This window comes from Kogia breviceps, chromosome 4 (assembly GCF_026419965.1).
Source record: "Kogia breviceps isolate mKogBre1 chromosome 4, mKogBre1 haplotype 1, whole genome shotgun sequence".
Lineage (NCBI taxonomy): Eukaryota > Metazoa > Chordata > Mammalia > Artiodactyla > Physeteridae > Kogia > Kogia breviceps.
The window spans coordinates 56,824,703-56,841,382 of record NC_081313.1 but is presented as its reverse complement, the minus strand read 5'-3'; positions in this window follow the sequence as shown (position 1 = coordinate 56,841,382).

Below are 16,680 nucleotides of genomic sequence, written 5' to 3'. Positions count from 1 at the left end.
TTATTACAATGTATCTTGTTATAGATGCAGCACATCCATTTTTTTCTGTCACCCTGTTAGGATAGGCTAAACTATTGTGATAGATCCCAAGTGAAATGGTTCTAACAAAACAGAAGTTTATTTCTTCCTAGGGTAACAGTCTACTACAGGTATTCCAGATCACAGGACAACTCTTCCCCACACATATGGCTGAGCCATATGCCCAGCTCTTTGAAAAAAGGGGAGAACAGATTTTGCTATTGGCAAGCAGCTATTGCCAATGATATGATGTGTTTCTTCAATCAGTTGGTATAAGTCTTTTAGTTTTGGAATACTATTTTGAATTACATCCTAAATATTTCTTAATATTTACTTGAATGATATCTTAATTATCTTATTTCAGTGTTTAGACTGAAAGACACTAATGCATAAATAGATTTTTCTTTCCTTGTCTTCCAAAATTACCTTTTTCTCTTTTTAAAACTTTCACAATTTTTAATTTTGTTCTGTTTTTTTTTTTAAATCCTGTCCTCTGTGTGCCTACCTCATTGTTTTTCCAGAAATGCCTATTCTCCTTTGTGCTGCTTCCAGTGTCATGCTCACATCTGAACATTTTTAATAGTTATTATAAAATATTGGCTATATACCCTGTGTTGTACAATATATCCTTGTAGCAACATCTGAAATTTTTATCTTCTTTTCACTTCTTTTTTTTTTTAAAAAAAATTATTTATTTGGCTGTGTCCGTCAGGTCTTAGTTGTGGCACACGGTATCTTTTGTTGCAGTGTGTGGGCCCTCTAGCTGTGGTGCGCGGGCTCTAGAGTGCATGGGCTTAGTTGCCCTTGTGGCATGTGGAAACTTAGTTCCCCAACCAGGGATCCAACCCATGTCCCCTGCATTGGAAGGCAGATTCTTAACCATCGCACCACCAGGAACGTCCCTTCTTTTCACTTCTCCCTGGGCCCCGCTGTCTCATGTTTCATCAACGTGAAGAAAAATGTGTCTTCATGTTTTTATCTTATCTTCCCTGAACTCACATATTTCTGCTTTGTGCTCTTGTTTTATGCAGATGAATTTTATAGAGATAACTTGTTAAAACTTAATTCATGGCAATTTGTTTGGTCTCAATTTTTTCCTGCTCCTTGGTGAGAATTCTTCATCTGCCATTTGTTTTGCCTGGTTTTTCCCCCCTCATTCTTTCTTATCTCTTTTTATAGTTCCTACAGTAGTTTTCTTTTTCATTTATATTTACTTATTCAACTTTAAATAAGTTAAGTTCCCCCCAGACTACTTATTTACTGGAGTTTTGTGGGAGAGAGGCCAGGACTGCATTCAAGATCAGTAGAAACTGTCCTCATAACACAGGGTTATGTGTGTGAGTCAGTCCCTTTAGGTTTTTCCTCTCTGCAGCCTACTTGAGGTCAGCACCAAAGGGATGTCACAATGCATCTTTCTCCCTCAACAATAGACCACTTCCTGAAAATATGATTAGTCTGTGATATTTCTTGCTCAAATCCACTTCCTCAGCTTTTTCTAGGTACTAAACTGAGTCCAGAGAAGTTCCCACCACCAGAATTTCATTTCATTGTTGCAACAGAGGGATTATTGATTTTTATCTTAAGCTATGCACTTTATTATTTTTTTCATAAATTTATTTATTTATTTATTATTTATATTTGGCTGAGTTGGGTCTTCGTTACTGTGTGCAGGCTTTCTCTAGTTGTGGCGAGCAGGGGCTACTCTTCATTGTGGTGCGCAGGCTTCTCACTGCGGTGGCTTCTCTTGCTGTGGAGCATGGGCTCTAGGTGCACAGGCTCAGTAGTTGTGGTGCATGGGCTTATTTGCTCCGCGGCACGTGGGATCTTCTTGGACCAGGGCTCAAACCCATGTCCCCTGCATTGGCAGGTGGATTCTTAACCACTGCGCCACCAGGGAAGTCCTTTGCACTTTACTTTAGAGTCATGGGTTCTGCTGTCTTTTTCTCAGATTTGCAGCTCTGGGCTCCATTCTTCCCTGTGTCTCTGTTCGACCCTTGCCACCTTTGGTAATCCTTCCTATTTTAGCTTCAGATGCCTTCTCATTTCATTAGATATGGAGTTGGCATTACTGTTTCTCACCCCTCTGTTACTTATAGGTGGTTTCTAAAAGAAGAGGCAGCAAAACCCCAACTTTTGTCATATTAATACCTGGATACCTTAGAAGATAATTTTGCATTAACTCTGCCTGGCATTTAATAGGCCCTTTCAGTCCAAGTCCCTCTTTAGTTCTGGGAAATGTTCTTTCCTTATTTCTTTAATAATTTCCTCCCTTTTATTCTCACAGTCCTATACCAACAGTTTTAGTTATATCTATCCTCTATGTCTCTTAATACTACTTTTCTTTCTCCTTCCTTCCTTCCTTCTTTCTCCCATTCCTTCCTTCCTTCCTTCCTTCCTTCCTTCTTCCTTCCTTCCTTCCTTCCTTCCTTCCTTCCTTCCTTCCTCCTTCCTTCCTTCCTTCCTTCCTTCCTTCCTTCCTTCCTTTCTTTCTTTCTTTCTTTCTTTCTTTCTTTCTTTCTTTCTTTCTTTCGTTCGTTCGTTCTTTCTTTCCTTTCTTTCTTTCTTTCTGGAATACCATTTTCAAAGAATCTTTCAACTCAGTTTTCTAACTCAATGGCATATTCAGACCAACTTTTGGGTTTAGCAATAATATTTTAAAATTTCCATAAATTCTCATTGTGTTTCATAGGAACTGTCTCTTTTTTGAATGTAATATGCTTTCAGTTAACTCTGAGGATATTAACTATTTTTAATCTCTTTCCATTAACTCTATATTTTTTAGCATGAGCTAGTTCTGTATGTTGAATTTGGTGCTCTCCTTCATGCTGTTGATTCCCCCAAAAAGGTTTACTGGTTCTTAGTTTTCTATTCCTATTTGTAGGTGCAAGTCTAGACTAAACTTTATTCATAGTTGGAATGCATTTCCTCACTTCAAGTGAGAACTCCTGTTTACCTGGCAGTGAATGCATGTTTTAATTATAGGAATCTGCCTCATGGGATTGTGGAAGGACAGGGAGACTATGTAGGTAAACTTCTCTTCTTAGCATGGGTTCCCTGACCCTCCAGGCATTGTCCTTTCCCTCTAATCTTAGCTTACTCTGGAGCAGTGGTATGTTGGTAAATGTTTAACAACCAGCTCTGGGGTGGAGGGAGTGATAAATAACTACTTCAGAAAACTGTACCTGTGACTCTCATTTGAGTCCATACCACAGAGCCAGCTGCTGTGGCAACAACTCCAGGAGTTGGCGAGTTGGTGGAGTTTTAGGGATCTGGCTCAACTGTTTTTCTCTTTTGTTAACTGCTCGAGTACCCTGTTACCTGTAAGTGTTTTAGTTTCTTCTGCTCTGCTAGATTTTTCTGTCAATCAATCTCATTTCTTTTATACTTTTTGAAAATTTCTTGCTATATTGATCTGCAGGAAGCACACTTTTTGGTTTTGCTGTCCTTCTTTGAATTTATTTGTCTATTTCTTTGCCATTTCAGTGAGAATTGGAGAAGGAAAGGCAAAGCAGAAGTCCTTCTATTTCATAGCTTCACTTGTTTTCATTAGAAGTCACTTCCTCTTTTTCTTAAAAAAAAATAAATTTATTTATTTATTTATGGCTGCATTGGGTCTTTGTTGCTGCACGCAGGCTTTCTCTAGTCGTGGAGAGCGGGGGCTACTCTTTGTTGCGGTGCGCGGGCTTCTCATTGCGGTGGCTTCTCGTTGTGGAGCATAGGCTCTAGGCGCGTGGGCTTCAGTAGTTGTGGCCCGTGGGCTCAGTAGTTGTGATTCACGGGCTCTAGAGAGCAGGCTCAGTAGTTGTGGTGCACGCGCTTAGTTGCTCCACAGCATGTGGGATCTTCATGGGCCAGGGCTCGAACCCATGTCCCCTGCATTGGCAGGCGGATTCTTAACCACTGCGCCACCAGGGAAGTCCCAGAAGTCACTTCTTCTTATATCTCAGAGGTTGATTCTCCTCCTATGACCAGTGGTTTTCCTACAAGCTCACTGTCCCCAATGATGGTTTGACTAACCAGGGCCACTGGCTCTCAGAGATCTCTGGAGAAACTTGGCTAACTGATTGAGGTTGTCTGCCTTTCCACCCGGGCTCCAACTGGGGAGCACACTGCTCTGTTCATGGAGGCCATTCATACTGGCCAGAGAGGAGCAGCCCAGCAGGTGCCCTGTCTCTGAGGTGGAGAACAGCTAGTGGCCTGGGGTGAAAGGTGTCTTTCTCAAGTGGCCAGAAGCAGAAAGATTCAGGTCAAATGATAGGGCTGCCGAGATTTACTCAGAAAATAGTTGAAGGTGCTCGGCCCTAGATCTCTTCCATGTGACTCTTTGGTTGATGACACTTAGACCCCAACACTTGGAAGTCCCTCTCTGGTCAGGAGCAACTTTTAATTCACCCTGGAAACATGGGCAGGTGGGCACAGAGCAGAGTCCCTGGGGTAGAATCCTCTGTAGGTTAACTATGTGGCAGGTACATTTCTGAGCCTTTACATAAGTTGACTCCTTTAATCTTCATGAAAATTTTCTAAAATATGTATTATTATTATCCTCAGTTTACAGATGAAGAAACTGAGACACAGAAAGTTCACACAGTCAGTAAGTGGTTGAGGCAGGATTTAAATCCAAGCAGTCTTATGACAGCTGTGATAAGTCAGCAGAGGTGGCAGCTTCCCGGTAGGTGTATAGATAGGTATGCAGTGTCTTCCTCTCTAACGAAAAACTCCCAAAGTACTGTAAAACAATCAGGTAGCAGCAGTTCCCAGGTCATTCCCAAGTGGGCAGGGTCATCTGTGGGTTCAGTAGACTATGTACCAGGTCACATTAAAGAAGCAGGTTTACAGCAAACTTACTTCCTTGTGATTGAATGCATGGTACAAAAATGGGCAAAAGAATATCTTCCATCCCACATGTTCTTCTTATAACTTTGACACTCTTCCCAGTGAGAGGTGGTATCTGTTTCCTTCACCTGAATCTGGGCAAGATTGAGACTATAGTGAAAATAATGTTATGTGACTTTTGTGGTGAGGTCATAAAAAGCTGTACAACGTCTATCTGATTCTCTTGGGACACATGATCTTGAAACCCAACCACCATGCTGTGAAGAAGGGCATGGCCCATGGGAGAGGTCCAGATAGCCAGGAATGAGGCCCAAAGAACACATTCCCAGCTGGCTTCCACTCAACAGCTAGAACCAACTCACCAGTCATTTGAATGACATATCTTGAAAGTGGATCCTTCAGTCCCCAGGAAGCCACCCTAGCCAATGAAATGCCTAGCAGAGATGTGCTTCCCTTCTAAGCCCTGCCCTAATTGCAGATTCATGTGCACAATAAAGTATTGTTGTTTTAAGCCACTAAGTTTTGGAGTGATTGGTTTGTTATGGAGTAATAGATACATTCCTGGATAATACCTGCTTGTCTCCATAAAATCCAAAGCTTCAGTCTCATAGGTGGTACTTATACCAAAGGCTCTGGTGGTGATCAGATTTCTTCCACAACTTCTGCCAAATTGTTGAGTTGTTTAAGGAGAAGGAGAACATAAAGAGTATATTTGTAACCTTCCCCTGACTTCATTTTTTACTTTTATTTATTTATTTATTTGTGTGGTACGCGGGCCTCTCACTGTTGTGGCCTCTCCCGTTGCGGAGCACAGGCTCTGGACGCGCAGGCTCAGCGGCCATGGCTCACGGGCCCAGCCACTCCACGGCATGTGGGATCTTCGCAGACCGGGGCACGAACCCGTGTCCCCTGCATCGGCAGGCGGATTCTCAACCACTGCGCCACCAGGGAAGCCCTCCTTTTTAACTTTAAATCTTTAATCTCTTTAGAATATATTTTAGTTTAAGGCATGATACAGGGATCTAACAATTTTTACAAGTTATCACACAACTGCATATTACATTTTCCATCATTTTGTTATTGATTTAAAACATCACCTTTATCATAATTTGGCACCCCAACGGCAATATTATCAAGGCAAAGGTGAGCAAGAAATAAACCTGCTGGAAAGAAGGGGATAGCAAGGAACCTTGTGAATTTTGACCTACACAGTGGATGAAGAGGGCAAATCTCTGCTAAAAATTCATAACCACAAGCTAGCACTTACATGAATTTGTAGCCACGCTACCTTAAAAAACAAACAAACACCTGAAGCAGAGAATTTATTTCAGTGGCTCTGGGTTACTTACATGCCAAATAAGTAACAGAGGCAAACAAAAATCTTCTCCCGGGGACAATAATTTCAAACCATGCCTCAAGAATTTCCACAAATAAAATTCCAAAAAGAATAAATGCTGGATAGGGTGTGGAAAAAAGGGAACCCTCCTACACTGTTCGTGGGAATGTAAATTGGTACAACCACTATGGAGAACAGTATGGAGATTCCTTAAAAAGCTAAAAATAGAACTACCATATGATCCAGCAATCCCAACCCTGGGCATATACCTGGAGAAAACCGTAATTCAGAAAGATACATGCACCCCAATGTTCATTGCAACATTATTTAAAATAACCAGGACATGGAAGCAACTTAAATGTCCATCAACAGAGGAATGGATAAAGAAGATGTGATACATATATAAAATGGAATATTACTCAGCCATAACAAAGAACAAAATAATGCCATTTGCAGCAACATGGATGGACCTAGAGATTGTCATACTGAGTGAAGTAAGTCAGACACAGGGAGACAAATATCATATAATATTGCTTATATGTGGTATCTTAAAAAAGGATACAAATGAACTTATTTACAAAACAGAAGTAGAGCCACAGATGTAGAAAACAAACTTATGGTTACCAGGGGATAAGCAGGGGAAGGAGGGATAAATTGGGAGATTGGGACTGACAAGTACACACTACTATATATAAGATGAATAACTGATGAGGACCTGCTGTATAGCACAGGGAACTCTACTCAATGTTCTGTAATGGCGTATATGGGAAAAGAATCTAAAAGAGTTTATATATGTGTATCTATAGCTGATTCACTTTGCTGTACACCTGAAACTAACACAACATTGTAAATCAACTATACTCCAATAAAAATTTTTTTTAAAATTCCAAGGAGGGCTTCCCTGGTGGCGCAGTGGTTGAGAATCCGCCTGCCGATGCAGGAGACACGGGTTCGTGCCCTGGTCCGGGAAGATCCCACATGCCGCGGAGCAACTAAGCCCGTGAGCCATGGCCGCTAGGCCTGTGCGTCCGGAGCCTGTGCTCCACAACGGGAGAGGCCACAACAGTGAGAGGCCCGCATACCGCAAAAAAAAAAAAAAAAAAAAAAAAAAATTCCAAGGAATCTGAGAGTTAATTTAAAAATCACAAAACACAAGGAAACTAGGCACCACAAGTGAAAGAGATACCAGAGATACCAGAATCAGACACACAATGAATTCAGATTTTGAAATTATCAGACACAGAGTGTGAATAAGTTGAATATATTTAAAGAAATAAAAAAGAGAGTAATGAGCAAGGAATTAGAGACTATAAAATGATGAGATCTGAAAAAGAATCAACTAGAACTTTTAGTTTACTTTAATAAAACAATTAAAACTCAATGGAGAAATAAATGGCAGATTAGTCAGAACTAAAGACAGAATTAGTGAGTTGGAAGATAGTAGGAAAGAAAAGAGTCTCTGAGGATAGTGAGGAAGAGCTAAAAATAGCTAAAGGATAAAAGATAACAGAGTGAATTCTAAAAAACTGTTTAATGGTAGTTCCAGAAGTAGATAAGAGATTAGATAAGTAGATATGAAAAGAAAAGATTCACACACAAAAAAAAAGAAGAAAAGAAAAGAAAAAGGAAAAGAGATGATTCACTATTTTAAAAGAGAATGGATAAAAATTATTAATGGACATAAGCCTTCAGACCTAGCAAGTCCATTGTATCCCAAGTAAGATAAATTTAAAATATTTCCACACTCAGATTCATCATGGTGAAATATGCACCAAAGACAAAAAATTTTTTTAAAAAACACACACACAGGGCTTCCCTGGTGGCGCAGTGGTTGAGAATCCGCCTGCCGATTCAGGGGACGCGGGTTCGTGCCCCGGTCCGGGAAGATCCCACATGCCGCGGAGCGGCTGGGCCCGTGAGCCGTGGCCGCTGGGCCTGCGCGTCCGGAGCCTGTGCTCCGCCACGGGGGAGGCCACAACAGTGAGAGGCCCACATACCGCGCAAAAAAAAAAAATAAAATAAATTAAAAAAAATAAAAAATAAAATAAAAAACACACACACAAACAAAAAAAGCAGCTAGAGTAAACACTGACTTCTCAATAGCAACAATATAAAGCTCAAGAGAGGGGGATAGTATCTTCAATGTGCTGAGTGAAAATAAATGTCAACCTGAAATTATCTACCCAGCCAAAATAACTTTCAAGAAAGGAAGCAAAATTAGGCGGTTTTTTTGGACAAGCAAAAATAGATTTTACTACAACAGACCCTTCCTAAAGGAAATTCTAAGGTCTATACTCATATAAAGAATGACTTTAGACAGAAAATTCGAGATACAAACTGAAATGATAAGGAAAGGTAATATAAGGATAATATGATATATGGACAAATCTAAACAAAAGTCAAACATATAAAATAAATATAATGTGTATTTTATGGAGAATAAAAACCTAAAATACTATTCAATAATGGGACATAAGTGGGAGAGGGTGGTGATCAGAGTTAAAACATTCTCGGGTCTAGGGATTGTTCTGAACAAACTGATTAAATATCATTGAGTGGGGCTTCCCTGGTGGCATAGTGGTTAAGAATCCACCTGCCAAGGCAGGGGACATGGGTTCGAGACCTGGTCTGGGAAGATCCCACATGCCACGGAACAACTAAGCCTGTGTGCCACAACTACTGAAGCCTGTGCGCCTAGAGCCTTTGCTCCGCAACAAGAGAAGCCACCACAATGAGAAGCCTGTGCACCACAACAAAGAGTAGCCCCCACTCACCGCAACTAGAGAAAGTCTGAGCTCAGCAACAAAGAACCAACGCAGCCAAAAAAAAAAAAAAAAAAAAAAAAAATCTCTGAGGGACATGTTACGTATGCATGTAAAATAGCTGAAGTCACCATAAAATACTAAAATTAAAGGATGTAACTGGGACTTCGCTGGTGGTCCAGTGGTAAAGAATCCACCTTCAAAAGCAGGGGACCTGGGTTTGATCCCTGGTCAGGGAACTAAGATCTCGCATGCCGTGGAGCAACTAAGCCCGTGGGCCACAACTACTGAACCTGCAAGCCACAACTACTGAGCTCGTATGCCACAACTACTGAAGCCCACGTACCGCAGCAAGAGAAGCCACCACAATGAGAAGCCCGTGCATCTCAACGGAGACCCAGTGCAGCCAAAAATAAATAAAATTTAAAAAAAAAAACAAAGAAAGAAGAAAAAATGTTCAATCAATTTGAAAAAAAAAAAGGTCAAGGAGAGAGAATAAAGAGAAAAGAAAGAGAACACTGCAGGGAAAGATAGAAAGTAGAGATGAATCTATACATAACTCTTTGAGCTTAAAGACAAAAATTGTCAGACTGGATTTTAAAAGCAAATCCAATTATGCTTTCTAACTGCTATTTTTAAGTGACACACATAAAGAAGGAAAAACAAAAAAAAACAGATGGAAAATACATCAGACAATACAAGCCAAAAGAAAGCTAGTGTAATTAATATATTTATTTTAATTTATATAATAATTTATTGCAATGATAAAAATTTAATTCCCTGAGATATTATCATGACCTATACTTTATATGTACCTAACAACCTATTTTTAAAGTATATAAAGCAAATATTGACAGAGTTACAAAGCGAAACAGGAAAATCCACAATAATAGTGAGAGTTTTGTTTCGGTTTTTTTTTTTTTTTTTGCGGGACGCGGGCCTCTCACTGTCGTGGCCTCTCCGGTTGCGGAGCACAGGGTCCGGACGCGCAGGCTCAGCAGCCATGGCTCACGGGCCCAGCCGCTCCACGACATGTGGGCTCTTCCCGGATTGGGGCACGAACCCGTGTCCCCTGCATCGGCAGGCGGACTCTCAACCGCTGCACCACCAGGGAAGCCCATAGTGAGAAATTTTAACTGACCTCTTTCAATAATTGAAAGATCAAGCAGTAGGCCCAATGGATCCATTAACCCACCTGGAGTTACCTTCTAAGTCTCTACATTGGAATAAGCATACTTGAGAGTAGTTAAAGAAGACCCAGTGGATTGTCTGAATGTCAAGACTATGGCTTCTTGCTTCCTTCCTTTAAGTTTAGTGAGATTCTTCCTGTGGACCCTATGGAAGCATCTCCCCTCTGGAAAACAAGATCTCTAGATCACAGAGCCTAAGACTGAGGGGAGCAGGAAGCACAAATTCCCAGGTGGGTCACTGGGAGTGATGGTGTGTGTGGCTGCTCCCATGGATTCTGCTCTGTTGGGGCATCCGTCTCAGCAACTGCTGGATGGGGCATTGACCATCAGCCAAGGGCAAGGCTCCAGAGAAGAATGCAACTGTGGGCTGTTCTCAGCCTACCTTTCGTCAGCTGGGGGAGGGCTGACTGGCTTTGTAAAGAGGATCTGCGTGGGCACCAATAGAGTCTGCTATACTGACTGACTGCTGAGTAGAGCTTCAGGAAAGAAGACTTAGTTCACCTCACCAGCTTAAGTACTCCAACATGCTGAGGTACTGGCTGGCTGAGAGTAAGGGAACATGGAATGAGCAGAGGAGGAAAGACGTTATACATATCAACTAGTGCCCTAACAAGTTGAAGAAAAAAAAAAAATTAGAGCAGCCACCCTTGCTCTTTTCCTTGCCTTGTTATTAGTATATTGTGTATAGTAACCAATTTTCTTTTCCCCCACTCCCTTTCTGCTGCTAATCAGTACAAATTAGTGAAGATAATTTTAAAATTTATTTCTTAGGGTATAAGATATCAAAGGTACAAGTGATAGCAAAATTTTTTAAAAAATCTGTTCGGAAATCCAATTGGGTTTTTTGTTTGCTCTAATTCTTTGAGCCCATCTCTGAAGCAAATAAATGCTTGCTGAGGCTTTAAACCCTCAGCTTTAAAGGGTGGGGGAGGGGAGGTGGTGAGGAAGGTGGCAGAAGAGAGGAGAAAAGAAAAACTTATGCTTAATATTACCAAATTTTAACTTGACACATAATATAAAATCAAAAAATTTTTAAATACATTGATTCATATTGATATAAAAGAATAAATAATGGGAAAGAGAAACTCTTCCTTGTAATACAATGCCAACTAAAACAATGTTGAAAAACACATTTTGGCAATCCACATAGTAATAATTAACTTGGGCAAGAATAATCAATAAATGCTAAAACTAGTGGGTGAAAGTTTAATGAGAAACATGATTTGCATAATTTCAAAGTATCAGCCCACAAGATACTTATTAATTGCAAAGGGGAAATTAGTAACTTTACATCTGAGAAATGTGGTAGATAGCACCTTAAGAGATCCAAGTTGACATCACTCATAACAGTACAAACTGGCATAATATGTCTCCTAATATTACAGTATTTCTGCCAAAAATGAATATTTCTGAATCTAACAGGAAGAAAAAAAAATGAACCCAAATGGTGGGACTTGGTATAAAATAATGGGTTTATCATCTTCAAAAATGTCAGTGTTATGAAAGACATTGACTGGGGAATCTTACCAGATTAAAAAAGAAAAAGGGGGGCTTCCCTGGTGGCACAGTGGTTAAGAATCTTCCTACCAGTGCAGGGGACACAGGTTCAAGCCCTGGTCTTGGAAGATCCCACATGCCGAGGAGCAACTAAGCCCATGTGCCACAACTACTGAGCCTGCGCTCTAGAGCTCATGAGCCACAACTACCGAAGCCCGCATGCCTAGAGCCCGTGCTCCGCAACAAGAGAAGCCACCGCAATGAGAAGCCCATGCACTGAAACGAAAAGTATCCCCCGCTCGCCATAAATAGGGAAAGCCTGCGTGCAGCAACGAAGACCCGATGCAGCCAAAAATAAATAAATTAAATAAATAAATTTATTAAAAAAGGAAAAGGAATGTCACCTGAGTTTGATGAGTAAAATGGGAATTTTCTTTTGTTATAAGTGACGTTATCGGGATAACTAGTAAAATTTGCATAAGGATGCAAATTAGATCGAAATTTTGATCATTTTCCTGTGGTCATGTAGAATATTTTAGGACATACATACTAAAGGATTTCTGGATAAAAGGGCTTCTGTTACTTATACTCAAATGGTTCAGGGGTAAAAAGGAGTATTAGTTACCTATTTCTTTGGCAAAATTACCCCAAAACTTAGAGACTTAACAATATTTACCCATTAATATTTATCCAGGCAAATACTTTATGTTCACACAAAAACCTGTATGTGAAGGTTTAGTCATAATGTTTAGGAGTGTTAGTCATAATTTCCCCAAACTGGAAACAACCAAGATGTTCTTCAACAAGTGAAAAAATAAATATACTGCAGTATCCCCAGACAATGGAATACTACTTGGCAATGAAAATTAGTAAGCCATTGATTTGTACAGTATGGATGAATGTTAAAAGCATTTTGCTAAGCGAAAGAAGTCAGACTCAAAAGGTTATATACTCTATGATTCCATTCATATGGTATTATTGAAAAGGCAAAACTATAGGGATGGAAAACAGATCAGTGGTTGCCAAGGCTTGGAAGGCATTGAAGATAATGGGAGCCAGCCTTATTACTTTCAGAGAAAGAAGTTATAAAGAATCAAGGCAAGAGCAGGAGGGAGGATGAGAATGAATTCAAGTTGGAGATATCATCATGATATACTGACATTAACTTGATGTTAAGTTATCATGATGACATCTCCAACTCCACTATTTTTCTATACTGTTATAGAAGTAAATACAGACATGTGATTATAGATGGGTTAGTATACATGCATTTATGTCTTTGCTCTGTCCACTGAGAGGATGTAGGAACAGTAACACGCCAGTAGCAGTTAGCACAACCAGCACCCAGCTCTTAGTTTTTAAATGCCATTCTCCAGTAAAAGGAACCAGGTCTCCTTGGAGAAATAGCTGATTCTAGGGCTGGGGCAGGAAATAAACAAGATGAGCCCGGAGTATCACTTATTGACAGAAAGTAAGTGCTAAAGATAAAAATAAAAAAGGATCGGGGCATGTTAAAAGTACACAGAAACCAACTTGAAAGTGTTCCCAATGGTCAAAGCTGAAAGAACTTGAGCAACAAAACAGTAATACTATTAGATTATAACCCAAAGAATAAAACAAATATCCACGAGTTCATACTGATATAAATAATTAAATATATACATACATACATAGAGGAGAAGGGTCACGTCTTCCTTAGAGAGAAATTCCAAATAACACATGTAGATATGTCCCCTTCTGGGAGGTGAGGTTTAATTCCTTTCCTCTTGAGTGTGGGCTGGACTCAGTGACTCACTTCCAAAGAATGGAATATGGAAAGAGAAAAATAGTAACTTGACTACAGAGAAACTGGCTGATATCACCTTAACAAAGAGATCAAAGTTAACATCTCTATAGTGATGTCATGTTGATATCAAGTATTCCTGGATATGATGCAGTGAGAAGGATACTGTACCTTTGTAGAAGTCTTCAAAAAAACATCCACAACCCCAGTTCAATAATGAGAAAATATTGGACAATTCTAAATTGAGAAGTATTCTCCAAGGCGCCTGACCAATCTGCTTTAAAATTTTCCATGTAGAGACAAATGAGGAAAGACTGAGAAACTGTCAAAGACTGGAGGAGACTCAGGAGACATGATGACTAAACAAGTGTGATACAAAAAATGAAAATGCAGACAGGACAGGAAACGATTTATAGGTTAGACTGGAGGGGTGAGGAGAGGCCCTAGTGGGGAGGTGACACCCACCCTAAACTATGAATGACCAAATGGCACCAGCCATGTGAATAAAAAGGGAAGAACAGTTCAGACTCAGGGAATAGAGTGTGCAAAGACCTTAAGGCTTTCCTCACTTCCTATGTTTGGGGAACAAAGGGTCAGGGTGGCAGGAGCTTGGAGAGAAAGTTAAAGGTGAGCTGGTGTAGGAAGGGGCAGACGACAACACAGAAACCTGTGAAAATTTGATTTGGCCCAAAAGAATTATAGGAAGAAAAAAGTTTTTAATATGGTAAGTACTTCTTCAAAGTAGTGGGCCAGGCTAGTTATTCAGTGTGGGAGAGGACCTTGGGATCACAGGGAACAAAAACATCTAAAAACATTTGAGTTTATGCAAGCTCTTTTATGTTTCCTAAGAAGATAAGTGCTTTCTGAGACATCTGTGGGTCTTCCTAAACTACATAATAAAAATATTTTTACTGGGATACTAATTTGATGTTAAATACAAAGGTACAGGAATTTAAGTTTCAGCCAAATGGCATAAAAAATAGAATTTGTTGTAGGAAGTTCGTTCAAGTAATAGTAAATGAACTTTATTAATATAATCCACCTGCAACTATTTAAGTTATGAGTGACTTCTTGTAGATAGAAAAATTTCAAATGTCCATCTCCCTTTCACCAGATTTGCAAATGAGATCAAATAGTAGCTGTAGAAGATTAGAAAAAATAAACACTATAAAGTAACACTTTCTTCCAACAATATAAATGGATTAGCAATTCCCATGAAGCCAGAGATGTCCCAGCACAGAACCCTGGCCCAGCAAAAGACCTGAGAGGTAAGAGGATGTTAAATAACTCTTTTTGGCTGGATGTCCAGGGGCACTTAAGGAGCTCCTGTCTTTATTGATCTTCTGTAATTTGGGGTCATGATGATCATTCCTTTGGTCGAGGAAATTATAAGACTTAACCAAATTAGATGATTGGGGTAAGGACTGGTGGCACCTTGTTCCTTCATGAACCCTGAGTGGTGGGCTGGCTGTCCCTCATTTCTTTTCCACCTCCACTCTGTAGGCCAGGTTAGGAAGTGGGGAGGTGCTCTTCACACTGTGCAGTCATGGCTCCTGTCCTTGGGACTCTATGTTGTGGCAGAGTAAACCCTACAATGTGTCAGGAACAAGTGACCATAAACAGATATATTACAACAGGTCTTTGGACAATAAGTGCCTGAATCGGTGTGGGACTTTATCTCTTACCTAAAAATGAGTGTCAGTATAGTATTTTTGTTAAAAGCATGAGCTCTGGAGCCAGTGACAAGTTCAACTATTTGAGTTTAAATCCTGGTTCCGCTACATATAACTTTAGTTTCCGTCTCTATGAACAGGAATAATAAAACAGCTGACTTCATAGACTGTCAAGAAAATGAAATGAGTTAATATACATAAAGCACTTAGACATTGTCCTCATTCATTCAGTCATTCATTCAACAAATACTGTTGATCATCTACTTTTGTTTCAGGGATTGCTCTGGGCGCTGAAGACATTCGAGCAAAAAATATATACAGAAGCCTCTGCTCTCTTGTGACGCTTACATTGTAACTATTTACTTCTTAATGTCATAAGGGAACTTCAGGTTCCCAAGAACTCTCTAGGTCCTTGCTAACTCAAAGTAAAGTCCATAAACAGGCTGCAAAGCATCACCAGGGAACCTGTTAGAAATACACAAACTTAGGCCCCCTCTAGACTTACTGAATCAGGATCTTCATTTTATCAAGACTGGCAGGTGACATGTATGCACGTTAAAATTTGAGATGTCCTGCCTAGATCACAATCTCTGTCCTTGGACTTAGGGAAACATTTCTTGAAGATATTTTTGTATTCGAAGGGAGAATGGCATTAACAATTTTCAAGATTATTTTCATGTAAAAATGTCAGGTTGGGGCTTCCCTGGTGGCGCAGTGGTTGGGAGTCCGCCTGCCGATGCAGGGGACACGGGTTCGTGCCCCGGTCTGGGAGGATCCCACATGCCGCTGAGCGGCTGGGCCCGTGAGCCATGGCCGCTGGGCCTGCACGTCTGGAGCCTGCGCTCCGCAGAGGGAGAGGCCACAGCGGTGAGAGGCCCGCATACAGGGAAAAAAAAAAAAAATGTCATGTTAATTGAGGTGAGCTTAAGGGGTGGAAACTTTCTCCATATATATGTATATATATATATTTACGTTTTATGTTCTTTTTTTTACGTTTTATGTTCTTACAAGATACTGTACTAATATTCCAGGATTAATATAGGTCAATGGCTCCATCTAGTGGAAATATTTTGAATTTATACATTGTTGGGTATCCTTTAAGGTAGTCCTAAAAGGATTTCAGGAAAATTAAAATTTGTTTTAAGAAGCTTAAAGAGTGGTGAGAGCGGGCAGTCTTGTCTTGTTCCTGATCTTAGTGGAAATGGTTTCAGTTTTTCACCATTGAGGACGATGTTGGCTGTGAGTTTGTCATATATGGCCTTTATTATGTTGAGGAAAGTTCCCTCTATGCCTACTTTCTGCAGTGTTGTTTTTTTTTTTTTTTTATCATAAATGGGTGTTGAATTTTGTCAAAAACTTTCTTTGCATCTATTGAGATGATCATATGGTTTTTCTCCTTAAATTTGTTAATATGGTGTATCACATTGATTGATTTGCGTATATTGAAGAATCCCTGCATTCCTGGAATAAACCCCACTTGATCATGGTGTATGATCCTTTTAATGTGCTGTTGGAAGAAAAAGAAATAAAAGGAATCCAAATCGGAAAAGAAGTAAAGCTGTCACTATTTGCAGATGACATGATACTA